Source organism: Diorhabda carinulata, chromosome 4 (assembly GCF_026250575.1).
Source record: "Diorhabda carinulata isolate Delta chromosome 4, icDioCari1.1, whole genome shotgun sequence".
Lineage (NCBI taxonomy): Eukaryota > Metazoa > Arthropoda > Insecta > Coleoptera > Chrysomelidae > Diorhabda > Diorhabda carinulata.
This window is the reverse complement of record NC_079463.1, coordinates 16,984,758-17,005,969: the sequence shown is the minus strand read 5'-3', so window position 1 is coordinate 17,005,969 and position 21,212 is coordinate 16,984,758.

Below are 21,212 nucleotides of genomic sequence, written 5' to 3'. Positions count from 1 at the left end.
CCTCATTGGGATTCAATAGATGTTAATCGACGATATCTGACAAAGTAAGATGCAAACTCACTCAAATATATGAGAAATGTTGAAATTCGACTTCAAATTAGGAAGATTGACTTTGAAAATTTTCAATCAACACAAAGTGACAATCGACCTCAATGGGCTTCAATGAATGTTTATCGACGATATCTGACAAAGTTAGATGCAAATTCACTCAAATATATGAGGAATGTTGAAATTCGACTTCAAATTAGGAAGATTGACTTTGAAAATTTTCAATCAACACAAAGTGACAATTGACCTCAATGGCCTTCAATGAACGTTTATCGACGATATCTGACAAAGTTAGATGCAAACTCACTCAAATATATAAGAAATGTTAAAATTCGACTTCAAATTAGGAAGATAGACCTTGAAAATTTTCAATCAACACAAAGTGACAATCGACCTTAATGGGCTTCAATGGATGTTAATCGACGATATCTGACAAAGTTAGATGCAAACTTACTCAAATATATAAGAAATGTTGAAATTCGACTTCAAATTAGGAAGATTGACTTTGAAAATTTTCAATCAACACAAAGTGACAATCGACCTCAATGGGCTTCAATGAATGTTAATCGACGATATCTGACAAAGTTAGATGCAAACTCACTCAAATATATGAGAAATGTTGAAATTCGACTTCAAATTAGGAAGATAGACTTTGAAAATTTTCAATCATCACAAAGTGACAATCGACCTCAATGGGCTTCAATGGATGTTAATCGACGATATCTGACAATGTTAGATGCAAACTTACTCAAATATATAAGAAATGTTGAAATTCGACTTCAAATTAGGAAGATTGACTTTGAAAATTTTCAATCAACACAAAGTGACAATCGACCTCAATGGGATTCAATAGATGTTAATCGACGATATCTGACAAAGTTAGATGCAAACTAACTCGAATATATGAGAAATGTTGAAATTCGACTCCAAATTAGGAAGATAGACTTTGAAAATTTTCAATCAACACAAAGTGACAATCGACCTCAATGGGCTTCAATGGATGTTAATCGACGATATCTGACAAAGTTAGATGCAAACTTACTCAAATATATAAGAAATGTTGAAATTCGACTTCAAATTAGGAAGATTGACTTTGAAAATTTTCAATCAACACAAAGTGACAATCGACCTCAATGGGCTTCAATGAATGTTAATCGACGATATCTGACAAAGTTAGATGCAAACTTACTCAAATATATAAGAAATGTTGAAATTCGACTTCAAATTAGGAAGATTGACTTTGAAAATTTTCAATCAACACAAAGTGACAATCGACCTCAATGGGCTTCAATGAATGTTAATCGACGATATCTGACAAAGTTAGATGCAAACTCACTCAAATATATGAGAAATGTTGAAATTCGACTTCAAATTAGGAAGATAGACTTTGAAAATTTTCAATCATCACAAAGTGACAATCGACCTCAATGGGCTTCAATGGATGTTAATCGACGATATCTGACAATGTTAGATGCAAACTTACTCAAATATATAAGAAATGTTGAAATTCGACTTAAAATTAGGAAGATTGACTTTGAAAATTTTCAATCAACACAAAGTGACAATCGACCTCAATGGGATTCAATAGATGTTAATCGACGATATCTGACAAAGTTAGATGCAAACTAACTCGAATATATGAGAAATGTTGAAATTCGACTCCAAATTAGGAAGATAGACTTTGAAAATTTTCAATCAACACAAAGTGACAATCGACCTCAATGGGCTTCAATGAATGTTAATCGACGATATCTGACAAAGTTAGATGCAAACTCACTCAAATATATAAGAAATGTTAAAATTCGACTTCAAATTAGGAAGATAGACTTTGAAAATTTTCAATCAACACAAAGTGACAATCGACCTCAATGAGCTTCAATGGATGTTAATCGACGATATCTGACAATGTTAGATGCAAACTTACTCAAATATATAAAAATGTTGAAATTCGACTTCAAATTAGGAAGATTGACTTTGAAAATTTTCAATCAACACAAAGTGACAATCGACCTCAATGGGCTTCGATGGATGTTAATCGACGATATCTGACAATGTTAGATGCAAACTTACTCAAATATATAAGAAATGTTGAAATTCGACTTCAAATTAGGAAGATAGACTTTGAAAATTTTCAATCAACACAAAGTGACAATCGACCTCAATGGGCTTCAATGAATGTTTATCGACGATATTTGAGAATGTTAGATGCAAACTCACTCAAATATATAAGAAATGTTAAAATTCGACTTCAAATTAGGAAGATAGACTTTGAAAATTTTCAATCAACACAAAGTGACAATCGACCTCAATGGGCTTCGATGGATGTTTATCGACGATATCTGACAAAGTTGGATGCAAACTCACTCAAATATATGAGAAATGTTGAAATTCGACTTCAAATTAGGAAGATAGACTTTGAAAATTTTTAATCAACACAAAGTGACAATCGACCTCAATGGGCTTCAATGAATGTTAATCGACGATATCTGACAAAGTTAGATGCAAACTCACTCAAATATATAAGAAATGTTGAAATTCGACTTCAAATTAGGAAGATAGACTTTGAAAATTTTCAATCATCACAAAGTGACAATCGACCTCAATGGGCTTCAATGGATGTTAATCGACGATATCTGACAAAGTTAGATGCAAACTTACTCAAATATATAAGAAATGTTGAAATTCGACTTCAAATTAGGAAGATTGACTTTAAAAATTTTCAATCAACACAAAGTGACAATCGACCTCAATGGGCTTCAATGAATGTTAATCGACGATATCTGACAAAGTTAGATGCAATCTCACTCAAATATATAAGAAATGTTAAAATTCGACTTCAAATTAGGAAGATAGACTTTGAAAATTTTCAATCAACACAAAGTGACAATCGACCTCAATGAGCTTCAATGGATGTTAATCGACGATATCTGACAATGTTAGATGCAAACTTACTCAAATATATAAGGAATGTTGAAATTCGACTTCAAATTAGGAAGATTGACTTTGAAAATTTTCAATCAACACAAAGTGACAATCGACCTCAATGGGCTTCGATGGATGTTAATCGACGATATCTGACAATGTTAGATGCAAACTTACTCAAATATATAAGAAATGTTGAAATTCGACTTCAAATTAGGAAGATAGACTTTGAAAATTTTCAATCAACACAAAGTGACAATCGACCTCAATGGGCTTCAATGAATGTTTATCGACGATATTTGAGAATGTTAGATGCAAACTCACTCAAATATATAAGAAATGTTAAAATTCGACTTCAAATTAGGAAGATAGACTTTGAAAATTTTCAATCAACACAAAGTGACAATCGACCTCAATGGGCTTCGATGGATGTTTATCGACGATATCTGACAAAGTTGGATGCAAACTCACTCAAATATATGAGAAATGTTGAAATTCGACTTCAAATTAGGAAGATAGACTTTGAAAATTTTTAATCAACACAAAGTGACAATCGACCTCAATGGGCTTCAATGAATGTTAATCGACGATATCTGACAAAGTTAGATGCAAACTCACTCAAATATATAAGAAATGTTGAAATTCGACTTCAAATTAGGAAGATAGACTTTGAAAATTTTCAATCATCACAAAGTGACAATCGACCTCAATGGGCTTCAATGGATGTTAATCGACGATATCTGACAAAGCTAGATGCAAACTTACTCAAATATATAAGAAATGTTGAAATTCGACTTCAAATTAGGAAGATTGACTTTAAAAATTTTCAATCAACACAAAGTGACAATCGACCTCAATGGGCTTCAATGAATGTTTATCGACGATATCTGACAAAGTTAAATGCAAACTCACTCAAATATATGAGAAATGTTGAAATTCGACTTCAAATTAGGAAGATTGACTTTGAAAATTTTCAATCAACACAAAGTGACAATCGACCTCAATGGCCTTCAATGAACGTTTATCGACGATATCTGACAATGTTAGATGCAAACTCACGAAAATATATAAGAAATGTTGAAATTCGACTTCAAATTAGGAAGATAGACTTTGAAAATTTTCAATCATCACAAAGTGACAATCGACCTCAATGGGATTCAATAGATGTTAATCGACGATATCTGACAAAGTTAGATGCAAACTTACTCAAATATATAAGAAATGTTGAAATTCGACTTCAAATTAGGAAGATTGACTTTGAAAATTTTCAATCAACACAAAGTGACAATCGACCTCAATGGGCTTCAATGAATGTTAATCGACGATATCTGACAAAGTTAGATGCAAACTCACTCAAATATATGAGAAATGTTGAAATTCGACTTCAAATTAGGAAGATAGACTTTGAAAATTTTCAATCATCACAAAGTGACAATCGACCTCAATGGGCTTCAATGGATGTTAATCGACGATATCTGACAAAGTTAGATGCAAACTTACTCAAATATATAAGAAATGTTGAAATTCGACTTCAAATTAGGAAGATTGACTTTAAAAATTTTCAATCAACACAAAGTGACAATCGACCTCAATGGGCTTCAATGGATGTTAATCGACGATATCTGACAAAGTTAGATGCAAACTCACTCAAATATATGAGAAATGTTGAAATTCGACTTCAAATTAGGAAGATAGACTTTGAAAATTTTCAATCATCACAAAGTGACAATCGACCTCAATGGGCTTCAATAGATGTTAATCGACGATATCTGACAATGTTAGATGCAAACTCACTCAAATATATAAGAAATGTTAAAATTCGACTTCAAATTAGGAAGATAGACTTTGAAAATTTTCAATCAACACAAAGTGACAATCGACCTCAATGGGCTTCAATGGATGTTAATCGACGATATCTGACAAAGTTAGATGCAAACTTACTCAAATATATAAGAAATGTTGAAATTCGACTTCAAATTAGGAAGATTGACTTTGAAAATTTTCAATCAACACAAAGTGACAATCGACCTCAATGGGATTCAATAGATGTTAATCGACGATATCTGACAAAGTTAGATGCAAACTAACTCGAATATATGAGAAATGTTGAAATTCGACTCCAAATTAGGAAGATAGACTTTGAAAATTTTCAATCAACACAAAGTGACAATCGACCTCAATGGGCTTCAATGAATGTTAATCGACGATATCTGACAAAGTTAGATGCAAACTCACTCAAATATATAAGAAATGTTAAAATTCGACTTCAAATTAGGAAGATAGACTTTGAAAATTTTCAATCAACACAAAGTGACAATCGACCTCAATGGGCTTCAATGGATGTTAATCGACGATATCTGACAATGTTAGATGCAAACTTACTCAAATATATAAGAAATGTTGAAATTCGACTTCAAATTAGGAAGATTGACTTTGAAAATTTTCAATCAACACAAAGTGACAATCGACCTCAATGGGCTTCAATGAATGTTTATCGACGATATCTGACAATGTTAGATGCAAACTCACTCAAATATATAAGAAATGTTAAAATTCGACTTCAAATTAGGAAGATAGACTTTGAAAATTTTCAATCAACACAAAGTGACAATCGACCTCAATGGATGTTAATCGACGATATCTGACAATGTTAGATGCAAACTCACTCAAATATATAGGAAATGTTGAAATTCGACTTCAAATTAGGAAGATTGACTTTGAAAATTTTCAATCAACACAAAGTGACAATCGACCTCAATGGGCTTCAATAGATGTTAATCGACGATATCTGACAAAGTTGGATGCAAACTCACTCAAATATATGAGAAATGTTGGAATTCGACTTCAAATTAGGAAGATAGACTTTGAAAATTTTCAATCAACACAAAGTGACAATCGACCTCAATGGACTTCAATAAATGTTTATCGACGATATCTGACAAAGTTAGATGCAAATTCACTCAAATATAAATAGAAATGTTAAAATTCGACTTCAAATTAGGAAGATAGACTTTGAAAATTTTCAATCAACACAAAGTGACAATCGACCTCAATGGGCTTCAATGGATGTTAATCGACGATATCTGACAATGTTAGATGCAAACTTACTCAAATATATAAGAAATGTTGAAATTCGACTTCAAATTAGGAAGATTGACTTTGAAAATTTTCAATCAACACAAAGTGACAATCGACCTCAATGGGCTTCAATAAATGTTTATCGACGATATCTGACGAAGTTAGTTGCAAACTCACTCAAATATATAAGAAATGTTAAAATTCGACTTCAAATTAGGAAGATAGACTTTGAAAATTTTCAATCAACACAAAGTGACAATCGACCTCAATGGGCTTCAATGGATGTTAATCGACGATATCTGACAATGTTAGATGCAAACTTACTCAAATATATAAGAAATGTTGAAATTCGACTTCAAATTAGGAAGATTGACTTTGAAAATTTTCAATCAACACAAAGTGACAATCGACCTCAATGGGCTTCAATGAATGTTTATCGACGATATCTGACAAAGTTAGATGCAAACTCACTCAAATATATAGGAAATGTTGAAATTCGACTTCAAATTAGGAAGATAGACTTTGAAAATTTTCAATCAACACAAAGTGACAATCGACCTCAATGGGCTTCAATGAATGTTTATCGACGATATCTGACAATGTTAGATGCAAACTCACTCGAATATATGAGAAATGTTGAAATTCGACTCCAAATTAGGAAGATAGACTTTGAAAATTTTCAATCAACACAAAGTGACAATCGACCTCAATGGGCTTCAATAAATGTTTATCGACGATATCTGACAAAGTTAGATGCAAACTCACTCAAATATATAAGAAATGTTAAATTCGACTTCAAATTAGGAAGATAGACTTTGAAAATTTTCAATCAACACAAAGTGACAATCGACCTCAATGGGCTTCAATAGATGTTAATCGACGATATCTGACAAAGTTAGATGCAAACTAACTCGAATATATGAGAAATGTTGAAATTCGACTCCAAATTAGGAAGATAGACTTTGAAAATTTTCAATCAACACAAAGTGACAATCGACCTCAATGGGCTTCAATGGATGTTAATCGACGATATCTGACAATGTTAGATGCAAACTTACTCAAATATATAAGAAATGTTGAAATTCGACTTCAAATTAGGAAGATTGACTTTGAAAATTTTCAATCAACACAAAGTGACAATCGACCTCAATGGGCTTCAATAGATGTTAATCGACGATATCTGACAAAGTTAGTTGCAAACTAACTCGAATATATGAGAAATGTTGAAATTCGACTCCAAATTAGGAAGATAGACTTTGAAAATTTTCAATCAACACAAAGTGACAATCGACCTCAATGGGCTTCAATGAATGTTTATCGACGATATCTGACAATGTTAGATGCAAACTCACTCAAATATATAAGAAATGTTAAAATTCGACTTCAAATTAGGAAGATAGACTTTGAAAATTTTCAATCAACACAAAGTGACAATCGACCTCAATGGGCTTCAATGGATGTTAATCGACGATATCTGACAATGTTAGATGCAAACTTACTCAAATATATAAGAAATGTTGAAATTCGACTTCAAATTAGGAAGATTGACTTTGAAAATTTTCAATCAACACAAAGTGACAATCGACCTCAATGGGCTTCAATGAATGTTTATCGACGATATCTGACAATGTTAGATGCAAACTCACTCAAATATATAAGAAATGTTAAAATTCGACTTCAAATTAGGAAGATAGACTTTGAAAATTTTCAATCAACACAAAGTGACAATCGACCTCAATGGATGTTAATCGACGATATCTGACAATGTTAGATGCAAACTCACTCAAATATATAGGAAATGTTGAAATTCGACTTCAAATTAGGAAGATTGACTTTGAAAATTTTCAATCAACACAAAGTGACAATCGACCTCAATGGGCTTCAATAGATGTTAATCGACGATATCTGACAAAGTTGGATGCAAACTCACTCAAATATATGAGAAATGTTGGAATTCGACTTCAAATTAGGAAGATAGACTTTGAAAATTTTCAATCAACACAAAGTGACAATCGACCTCAATGGACTTCAATAAATGTTTATCGACGATATCTGACAAAGTTAGATGCAAATTCACTCAAATATAAATAGAAATGTTAAAATTCGACTTCAAATTAGGAAGATAGACTTTGAAAATTTTCAATCAACACAAAGTGACAATCGACCTCAATGGGCTTCAATGGATGTTAATCGACGATATCTGACAATGTTAGATGCAAACTTACTCAAATATATAAGAAATGTTGAAATTCGACTTCAAATTAGGAAGATTGACTTTGAAAATTTTCAATCAACACAAAGTGACAATCGACCTCAATGGGCTTCAATAAATGTTTATCGACGATATCTGACGAAGTTAGTTGCAAACTCACTCAAATATATAAGAAATGTTAAAATTCGACTTCAAATTAGGAAGATAGACTTTGAAAATTTTCAATCAACACAAAGTGACAATCGACCTCAATGGGCTTCAATGGATGTTAATCGACGATATCTGACAATGTTAGATGCAAACTTACTCAAATATATAAGAAATGTTGAAATTCGACTTCAAATTAGGAAGATTGACTTTGAAAATTTTCAATCAACACAAAGTGACAATCGACCTCAATGGGCTTCAATGAATGTTTATCGACGATATCTGACAAAGTTAGATGCAAACTCACTCAAATATATAGGAAATGTTGAAATTCGACTTCAAATTAGGAAGATAGACTTTGAAAATTTTCAATCAACACAAAGTGACAATCGACCTCAATGGGCTTCAATGAATGTTTATCGACGATATCTGACAATGTTAGATGCAAACTCACTCGAATATATGAGAAATGTTGAAATTCGACTCCAAATTAGGAAGATAGACTTTGAAAATTTTCAATCAACACAAAGTGACAATCGACCTCAATGGGCTTCAATAAATGTTTATCGACGATATCTGACAAAGTTAGATGCAAACTCACTCAAATATATGAGAAATGTTGAAATTCGACTCCAAATTAGGAAGATAGACTTTGAAAATTTTCAATCAACACAAAGTGACAATCGACCTCAATGGGCTTCAATGGATGTTAATCGACGATATCTGACAATGTTACATGCAAACTTACTCAAATATATAAGAAATGTTGAAATTCGACTTCAAATTAGGAAGATTGACTTTGAAAATTTTCAATCAACACAAAGTGACAATCGACCTCAATGGGCTTCAATGAATGTTTATCGACGATATCTGACAATGTTAGATGCAAACTCACTCGAATATATGAGAAATGTTGAAATTCGACTCCAAATTAGGAAGATAGACTTTGAAAATTTTCAATCAACACAAAGTGACAATCGACCTCAATGGGCTTCAATAGATGTTAATCGACGATATCTGACAAAGTTAGATGCAAACTAACTCGAATATATGAGAAATGTTGAAATTCGACTCCAAATTAGGAAGATAGACTTTGAAAATTTTCAATCAACACAAAGTGACAATCGACCTCAATGGGCTTCAATGGATGTTAATCGACGATATCTGACAATGTTACATGCAAACTTACTCAAATATATAAGAAATGTTGAAATTCGACTTCAAATTAGGAAGATTGACTTTGAAAATTTTCAATCAACACAAAGTGACAATCGACCTCAATGGGCTTCAATAGATGTTAATCGACGATATCTGACAAAGTTAGATGCAAACTAACTCGAATATATGAGAAATGTTGAAATTCGACTCCAAATTAGGAAGATAGACTTTGAAAATTTTCAATCAACACAAAGTGACAATCGACCTCAATGGGCTTCAATGGATGTTAATCGACGATATCTGACAAAGTTAGATGCAAACTTACTCAAATATATAAGAAATGTTGAAATTCGACTTCAAATTAGGAAGATTGACTTTGAAAATTTTCAATCAACACAAAGTGACAATCGACCTCAATGGGCTTCAATAGATGTTAATCGACGATATCTGACAAAGTTAGATGCAAACTAACTCGAATATATGAGAAATGTTGAAATTCGACTTCAAATTAGGAAGATAGACTTTGAAAATTTTCAATCAACACAAAGCGACAATCGACCTCAATGGGCTTCAATGGATGTTTATCGACGATATCTGACAAAGTTGGATGCAACTCACTCAAATATATGAGAAATGTTGAAATTCGACTTCAAATTAGGAAGATAGACTTTGAAAATTTTCAATCAACACAAAGTGACAATCGACCTCAATGGGCTTCAATAAATGTTTATCGACGATATCTGACAAAGTTAGATGCAAACTCACCCAAATATATAAGAAATGTTGAAATTCGACTTCAAATTAGGAAGATAGACTTTGAAAATTTTCAATCAACACAAAGTGACAATCGACCTCAATGGGCTTCAATGGATGTTAATCGACGATATCTGACAATGTTAGATGCAAACTTACTCAAATATATAAGAAATGTTGAAATTCGACTTCAAATTAGGAAGATTGACTTTGAAAATTTTCAATCAACACAAAGTGACAATCGACCTCAATGGGCTTCAATGAATGTTAATCGACGATATCTGACAAAGTTAGATGCAAACTCACTCAAATATATAAGAAATGTTGAAATTCGACTTCAAATTAGGAAGATAGACTTTGAAAATTTTCAATCAACACAAAGTGACAATCGACCTCAATGGGCTTCAATGAATGTTTATCGACGATATCTGACAATGTTAGATGCAAACTCACTCAAATATATAAGAAATGTTAAAATTCGATTTCAAATTAGGAAGATAGACTTTGAAAATTTTCAATCAACACAAAGTGACAATCGACCTCAATGGGCTTCAATGGATGTTAATCGACGATATCTGACAAAGTTAGATGCAAACTTACTCAAATATATAAGAAATGTTGAAATTCGACTTCAAATTAGGAAGATTGACTTTGAAAATTTTCAATCAACACAAAGTGACAATCGACCTCAATGGGCTTCAATAGATGTTAATCGACGATATCTGACAAAGTTAGATGCAAACTAACTCGAATATATGAGAAATGTTGAAATTCGACTCCAAATTAGGAAGATAGACTTTGAAAATTTTCAATCCACACAAAGTGACAATCGACCTCAATGGGCTTCAATGGATGTTAATCGACGATATCTGACAATGTTAGATGCAAACTTACTCAAATATATAAGAAATGTTGAAATTCGACTTCAAATTAGGAAGATTGACTTTGAAAATTTTCAATCAACACAAAGTGACAATCGACCTCAATGGGCTTCAATGAATGTTAATCGACGATATCTGACAAAGTTAGATGCAAACTCACTCAAATATATAAGAAATGTTGAAATTCGACTTCAAATTAGGAAGATAGACTTTGAAAATTTTCAATCAACACAAAGTGACAATCGACCTCAATGGGCTTCAATGAATGTTTATCGACGATACCTGACAATGTTAGATGCAAACTCACTCAAATATATAAGAAATGTTAAAATTCGATTTCAAATTAGGAAGATAGACTTTGAAAATTTTCAATCAACACAAAGTGACAATCGACCTCAATGGGCTTCAATGGATGTTAATCGACGATATCTGACAAAGTTAGATGCAAACTTACTCAAATATATAAGAAATGTTGAAATTCGACTTCAAATTAGGAAGATTGACTTTGAAAATTTTCAATCAACACAAAGTGACAATCGACCTCAATGGGCTTCAATAGATGTTAATCGACGATATCTGACAAAGTTAGATGCAAACTAACTCGAATATATGAGAAATGTTGAAATTCGACTCCAAATTAGGAAGATAGACTTTGAAAATTTTCAATCCACACAAAGTGACAATCGACCTCAATGGGCTTCAATGGATGTTAATCGACGATATCTGACAAAGTTAGATGCAAACTCACTCAAATATATAGGAAATGTTGAAATTCGACTTCAAATTAGGAAGATAGACTTTGAAAATTTTCAATCATCACAAAGTGACAATCGACCTCAATGGGCTTCAATAGATGTTAATCGACGATATCTGACAATGTTAGATGCAAACTCACTCAAATATATAAGAAATGTTAAAATTCGACTTCAAATTAGGAAGATAGACTTTGAAAATTTTCAATCAACACAAAGTGACAATCGACCTCAATGGGCTTCAATGGATGTTAATCGACGATATCTGACAAAGTTAGATGCAAACTTACTCAAATATATAAGAAATGTTGAAATTCGACTTCAAATTAGGAAGATTGACTTTGAAAATTTTCAATCAACACAAAGTGACAATCGACCTCAATGGGCTTCAATGGATGTTAATCGACGATATCTGACAAAGTTAGATGCAAACTTACTCAAATATATAAGAAATGTTGAAATTCGACTTCAAATTAGGAAGATTGACTTTGAAAATTTTCAATCAACACAAAGTGACAATCGACCTCAATGAGCTTCAATAGATGTTAATCGACGATATCTGACAAAGTTAGATGCAAACTTACTCAAATATATAAGAAATGTTGAAATTCGACTTCAAATTAGGAAGATTGACTTTGAAAATTTTCAATCAACACAAAGTGACAATCGACCTCAATGAGCTTCAATAGATGTTAATCGACGATATCTGACAGAGTTAGATGCAAACTTACTCAAATATATAAGAAATGTTGAAATTCGACTTCAAATTAGGAAGATTGACTTTGAAAATTTTCAATCAACACAAAGTGACAATCGACCTCAATGGGCTTCAATAGATGTTAATCGACGATATCTGACAAAGTTAGATGCAAACTAACTCGAATATATGAGAAATGTTGAAATTCGACTTCAAATTAGGAAGATAGACTTTGAAAATTTTCAATCAACACAAAGTGACAATCGACCTCAATGGGCTTCAATGGATGTTAATCGACGATATCTGACAATGTTAGATGCAAACTTACTCAAATATATAAGAAATGTTGAAATTCGACTTCAAATTAGGAAGATTGACTTTGAAAATTTTCAATCAACACAAAGTGACAATCGACCTCAATGGGCTTCAATAGATGTTAATCGACGATATCTAACAAAGTTAGATGCAAACTCACTCAAATATATAAGAAATGTTAAAATTCGACTTCAAATTAGGAAGATAGACTTTGAAAATTTTCAATCAACACAAAGTGACCATCGACCTCAATGGGATTCGATGGATGTTTATCGACGATATCTGACAAAGTTGGATGCAAACTCACTCAAATATATGAGAAATGTTGAAATTCGACTTCAAATTAGGAAGATAGACTTTGAAAATTTTCAATCAACACAAAGTGACAATCGACCTCAATGGATGTTAATCGACGATATCTGACAATGTTAGATGCAAACTCACTCAAATATATAGGAAATGTTGAAATTCGACTTTAAATTAGGAAGATTGACTTTGAAAATTTTCAATCAACACAAAGTGACAATCGACCTCAATGGGCTTCAATAGATGTTAATCGACGATATCTGACAAAGTTGGATGCAAACTCACTCAAATATATGAGAAATGTTGAAATTCGACTTCAAATTAGGAAGATAGACTTTGAAAATTTTCAATCAACACAAAGTGACAATCGACCTCAATGGGCTTCAATAAATGTTTATCGACGATATCTGACAAAGTTCGATGCAAACTCACTCAAATATATGAGAAATGTTGAAATTCGACTTCAAATTAGGAAGATAGACTTTGAAAATTTTCAATCAACACAAAGTGACAATCGACCTCAATGGGCTTCAATGAATGTTTATCGACGATATCTGACAAAGTTAGATGCAAATTCACTCAAATATAAATAGAAATGTTAAAATTCGACTTCAAATTAGGAAGATAGACTTTGAAAATTTTCAATCAACACAAAGTGACAATCGACCTCAATGGGCTTCAATGGATGTTAATCGACGATATCTGACAATGTTAGATGCAAACTTACTCAAATATATAAGAAATGTTGAAATTCGACTTCAAATTAGGAAGATTGACTTTGAAAATTTTCAATCAACACAAAGTGACAATCGACCTCAATGGGCTTCAATAAATGTTTATCGACGATATCTGACAAAGTTAGTTGCAAACTCACTCAAATATATAAGAAATGTTAAAATTCGACTTCAAATTAGGAAGATAGACTTTGAAAATTTTCAATCAACACAAAGTGACAATCGACCTCAATGGGCTTCAATGGATGTTAATCGACGATATCTGACAATGTTAGATGCAAACTTACTCAAATATATAAGAATTGTTGAAATTCGACTTCAAATTAGGAAGATTGACTTTGAAAATTTTCAATCAACACAAAGTGACAATCGACCTCAATGGGCTTCAATGAATGTTTATCGACGATATCTGACAAAGTTAGATGCAAACTCACTCAAATATATAGGAAATGTTGAAATTCGACTTCAAATTAGGAAGATAGACTTTGAAAATTTTCAATCAACACAAAGTGACAATCGACCTCAATGGGCTTCAATGAATGTTTATCGACGATATCTGACAATGTTAGATGCAAACTCACTCGAATATATGAGAAATGTTGAAATTCGACTCCAAATTAGGAAGATAGACTTTGAAAATTTTCAATCAACACAAAGTGACAATCGACCTCAATGGGCTTCAATAAATGTTTATCGACGATATCTGACAAAGTTAGATGCAAACTCACTCAAATATATAAGAAATGTTAAATTCGACTTCAAATTAGGAAGATAGACTTTGAAAATTTTCAATCAACACAAAGTGACAATTGACCTCAATGGGCTTCAATGGATGTTAATCGACGATATCTGACAATGTTAGATGCAAACTTACTCAAATATATAAGAAATGTTGAAATTCGACTTCAAATTAGGAAGATAGACTTTGAAAATTTTCAATCAACACAAAGTGACAATCGACCTCAATGGGCTTCAATGGATGTTAATCGACGATATCTGACAATGTTACATGCAAACTTACTCAAATATATAAGAAATGTTGAAATTCGACTTCAAATTAGGAAAATTGACTTTGAAAATTTTCAATCAACACAAAGTGACAATCGACCTCAATGGGCTTCAATAGATGTTAATCGACGATATCTGACAAAGTTAGATGCAAACTAACTCGAATATATGAGAAATGTTGAAATTCGACTCCAAATTAGGAAGATAGACTTTGAAAATTTTCAATCAACACAAAGTGACAATCGACCTCAATGGGCTTCAATGGATGTTAATCGACGATATCTGACAAAGTTAGATGCAAACTAACTCGAATATATGAGAAATGTTGAAATTCGACTTCAAATTAGGAAGATAGACTTTGAAAATTTTCAATCATCACAAAGTGACAATCGACCTCAATGGGCTTCAATAGATGTTAATCGACGATATCTGACAATGTTAGATGCAAACTCACTCAAATATATAAGAAATGTTAAAATTCGACTTCAAATTAGGAAGATAGACTTTGAAAATTTTCAATCAACACAAAGTGACAATCGACCTCAATGGATGTTAATCGACGATATCTGACAATGTTAGATGCAAACTCACTCAAATATATAAGAAATGTTAAAATTCGACTTCAAATTAGGAAGATAGACTTTGAAAATTTTCAATCATCACAAAGTGACAATCGACCTCAATGGGCTTCAATAGATGTTAATCGACGATATCTGACAATGTTAGATGCAAACTCACTCAAATATATAAGAAATGTTAAAATTCGACTTCAAATTAGGAAGATAGACTTTGAAAATTTTCAATCAACACAAAGTGGCAATCGACCTCAATGGATGTTAATCGACGATATCTGACAATGTTAGATGCAAACTCACTCAAATATATAGGAAATGTTGAAATTCGACTTCAAATTAGGAAGATTGACTTTGAAAATTTTCAATCAACACAAAGTGACAATCGACCTCAATGGGCTTCAATGGATGTTAATCGACGATATCTGACAAAGTTAGATGCAAACTTACTCAAATATATAAGAAATGTTGAAATTCGACTTCAAATTAGGAAGATTGACTTTGAAAATTTTCAATCAACACAAAGTGACAATCGACCTCAATGGGCTTCAATAGATGTTAATCGACGATATCTGACAAAGTTAGATGCAAACTAACTCGAATATATGAGAAATGTTGAAATTCGACTCCAAATTAGGAAGATAGACTTTGAAAATTTTCAATCCACACAAAGTGACAATCGACCTCAATGGGCTTCAATGGATGTTAATCGACGATATCTGACAAAGTTAGATGCAAACTCACTCAAATATATAGGAAATGTTGAAATTCGACTTCAAATTAGGAAGATAGACTTTGAAAATTTTCAATCATCACAAAGTGACAATCGACCTCAATGGGCTTCAATAGATGTTAATCGACGATATCTGACAATGTTAGATGCAAACTCACTCAAATATATAAGAAATGTTAAAATTCGACTTCAAATTAGGAAGATAGACTTTGAAAATTTTCAATTAACACAAAGTGACAATCGACCTCAATGGGCTTCAATGGATGTTAATCGACGATATCTGACAAAGTTAGATGCAAACTTACTCAAATATATAAGAAATGTTGAAATTCGACTTCAAATTAGGAAGATTGACTTTGAAAATTTTCAATCAACACAAAGTGACAATCGACCTCAATGGGCTTCAATGGATGTTAATCGACGATATCTGACAAAGTTAGATGCAAACTTACTCAAATATATAAGAAATGTTGAAATTCGACTTCAAATTAGGAAGATTGACTTTGAAAATTTTCAATCAACACAAAGTGACAATCGACCTCAATGAGCTTCAATAGATGTTAATCGACGATATCTGACAAAGTTAGATGCAAACTTACTCAAATATATAAGAAATGTTGAAATTCGACTTCAAATTAGGAAGATTGACTTTGAAAATTTTCAATCAACACAAAGTGACAATCGACCTCAATGAGCTTCAATAGATGTTAATCGACGATATCTGACAAAGTTAGATGCAAACTTACTCAAATATATAAGAAATGTTGAAATTCGACTTCAAATTAGGAAGATTGACTTTGAAAATTTTCAATCAACACAAAGTGACAATCGACCTCAATGGGCTTCAATAGATGTTAATCGACGATATCTGACAAAGTTAGATGCAAACTAACTCGAATATATGAGAAATGTTGAAATTCGACTTCAAATTAGGAAGATAGACTTTGAAAATTTTCAATCAACACAAAGTGACAATCGACCTCAATGGGCTTCAATGGATGTTAATCGACGATATCTGACAATGTTAGATGCAAACTTACTCAAATATATAAGAAATGTTGAAATTCGACTTCAAATTAGGAAGATTGACTTTGAAAATTTTCAATCAACACAAAGTGACAATCGACCTCAATGGGCTTCAATAGATGTTAATCGACGATATCTAACAAAGTTAGATGCACACTCACTCAAATATATAAGAAATGTTAAAATTCGACTTCAAATTAGGAAGATAGACTTTGAAAATTTTCAATCAACACAAAGTGACAATCGACCTCAATGGGCTTCGATGGATGTTAATCGACGATATCTGACAATGTTAGATGCAAACTCACTCAAATATATAGGAAATGTTGAAATTCGACTTCAAATTAGGAAGATTGACTTTGAAAATTTTCAATCAACACAAAGTGACAATCGACCTCAATGGGCTTCAATAGATGTTAATCGACGATATCTGACAAAGTTGGATGCAAACTCACTCAAATATATGAGAAATGTTGAAATTCGACTTCAAATTAGGAAGATAGACTTTGAAAATTTTCAATCAACACAAAGTGACAATCGACCTCAATGGGCTTCAATAAATGTTTATCGACGATATCTGACAAAGTTAGATGCAAACTCACTCAAATATATGAGAAATGTTGAAATTCGACTTCAAATTAGGAAGATAGACTTTGAAAATTTTCAATCAACACAAAGTGACAATCGACCTCAATGGGCTTCAATGAATGTTTATCGACGATATCTGACAAAGTTAGATGCAAATTCACTCAAATATAAATAGAAATGTTAAAATTCGACTTCAAATTAGGAAGATAGACTTTGAAAATTTTCAATCAACACAAAGTGACAATCGACCTCAATGGGCTTCAATGAATGTTTATCGACGATATCTGACAATGTTAGATGCAAACTCACTCGAATATATGAGAAATGTTGAAATTCGACTCCAAATTAGGAAGATAGACTTTGAAAATTTTCAATCAACACAAAGTGACAATCGACCTCAATGGGCTTCAATAAATGTTTATCGACGATATCTGACAAAGTTAGATGCAAACTCACTCAAATATATAAGAAATGTTAAATTCGACTTCAAATTAGGAAGATAGACTTTGAAAATTTTCAATCAACACAAAGTGACAATTGACCTCAATGGGCTTCAATGGATGTTAATCGACGATATCTGACAATGTTAGATGCAAACTTACTCAAATATATAAGAAATGTTGAAATTCGACTTCAAATTAGGAAGATAGACTTTGAAAATTTTCAATCAACACAAAGTGACAATCGACCTCAATGGGCTTCAATGGATGTTAATCGACGATATCTGACAATGTTACATGCAAACTTACTCAAATATATAAGAAATGTTGAAATTCGACTTCAAATTAGGAAGATTGACTTTGAAAATTTTCAATCAACACAAAGTGACAATCGACCTCAATGGGCTTCAATAGATGTTAATCGACGATATCTGACAAAGTTAGATGCAAACTAACTCGAATATATGAGAAATGTTGAAATTCGACTCCAAATTAGGAAGATAGACTTTGAAAATTTTCAATCAACACAAAGTGACAATCGACCTCAATGGGCTTCAATGGATGTTAATCGCCGATATCTGACAAAGTTAGATGCAAACTAACTCGAATATATGAGAAATGTTGAAATTCGACTTCAAATTAGGAAGATAGACTTTGAAAATTTTCAATCAACACAAAGTGACAATCGACCTCAATGGATGTTAATCGACGATATCTGACAATGTTAGATGCAAACTCACTCAAATATATAGGAAATGTTGAAATTCGACTTCAAATTAGGAAGATTGACTTTGAAAATTTTCAATCAACACAAAGTGACAATCGACCTCAATGGGCTTCAATGGATGTTAATCGACGATATCTGACAAAGTTAGATGCAAACTTACTCAAATATATAAGAAATGTTGAAATTCGACTTCAAATTAGGAAGATTGACTTTGAAAATTTTCAATCAACACAAAGTGACAATCGACCTCAATGGGCTTCAATAGATGTTAATCGACGATATCTGACAAAGTTAGATGCAAACTAACTCGAATATATGAGAAATGTTGAAATTCGACTCCAAATTAGGAAGATAGACTTTGAAAATTTTCAATCCACACAAAGTGACAATCGACCTCAATGGGCTTCAATGGATGTTAATCGACGATATCTGACAAAGTTAGATGCAAACTCACTCAAATATATAGGAAATGTTGAAATTCGACTTCAAATTAGGAAGATAGACTTTGAAAATTTTCAATCATCACAAAGTGACAATCGACCTCAATGGGCTTCAATAGATGTTAATCGACGATATCTGACAATGTTAGATGCAAACTCACTCAAATATATAAGAAATGTTAAAATTCGACTTCAAATTAGGAAGATAGACTTTGAAAATTTTCAATTAACACAAAGTGACAATCGACCTCAATGGGCTTCAATGGATGTTAATCGACGATATCTGACAAAGTTAGATGCAAACTTACTCAAATATATAAGAAATGTTGAAATTCGACTTCAAATTAGGAAGATTGACTTTGAAAATTTTCAATCAACACAAAGTGACAATCGACCTCAATGGGCTTCAATGGATGTTAATCGACGATATCTGACAAAGTTAGATGCAAACTTACTCAAATATATAAGAAATGTTGAAATTCGACTTCAAATTAGGAAGATTGACTTTGAAAATTTTCAATCAACACAAAGTGACAATCGACCTCAATGAGCTTCAATAGATGTTAATCGACGATATCTGACAAAGTTAGATGCAAACTTACTCAAATATATAAGAAATGTTGAAATTCGACTTCAAATTAGGAAGATAGACTTTGAAAATTTTCAATCAACACAAAGTGACAATCGACCTCAATGGGCTTCAATAAATGTTTATCGACGATATCTGACAAAGTTAGATGCAAACTCACTCAAATATATAAGAAATGTTAAATTCGACTTCAAATTAGGAAGATAGACTTTGAAAATTTTCAATCAACACAAAGTGACAATTGACCTCAATGGGCTTCAATGGATGTTAATCGACGATATCTGACAATGTTAGATGCAAACTTACTCAAATATATAAGAAATGTTGAAATTCGACTTCAAATTAGGAAGATAGACTTTGAAAATTTTCAATCAACACAAAGTGACAATCGACCTCAATGGGCTTCAATGGATGTTAATCGACGATATCTGACAATGTTACATGCAAACTTACTCAAATATATAAGAAATGTTGAAATTCGACTTCAAATTAGGAAGATTGACTTTGAAAATTTTCAATCAACACAAAGTGACAATCGACCTCAATGGGCTTCAATAGATGTTAATCGACGATATCTGACAAAGTTAGATGCAAACTAACTCGAATATATGAGAAATGTTGAAATTCGACTCCAAATTAGGAAGATAGACTTTGAAAATTTTCAATCAACACAAAGTGACAATCGACCTCAATGGGCTTCAATGGATGTTAATCGACGATATCTGACAAAGTTAGATGCAAACTAACTCGAATATATGAGAAATGTTGAAATTCGACTTCAAATTAGGAAGATAGACTTTGAAAATTTTCAATCAACACAAAGTGACAATCGACCTCAATGGATGTTAATCGACGATATCTGACAATGTTAGATGCAAACTCACTCAAATATATAGGAAATGTTGAAATTCGACTTCAAATTAGGAAGATTGACTTTGAAAATTTTCAATCAACACAAAGTGACAATCGACCTCAATGGGCTTCAATGGATGTTAATCGACGATATCTGACAAAGTTAGATGCAAACTTACTCAAATATATAAGAAATGTTGAAATTCGACTTCAAATTAGGAAGATTGACTTTGA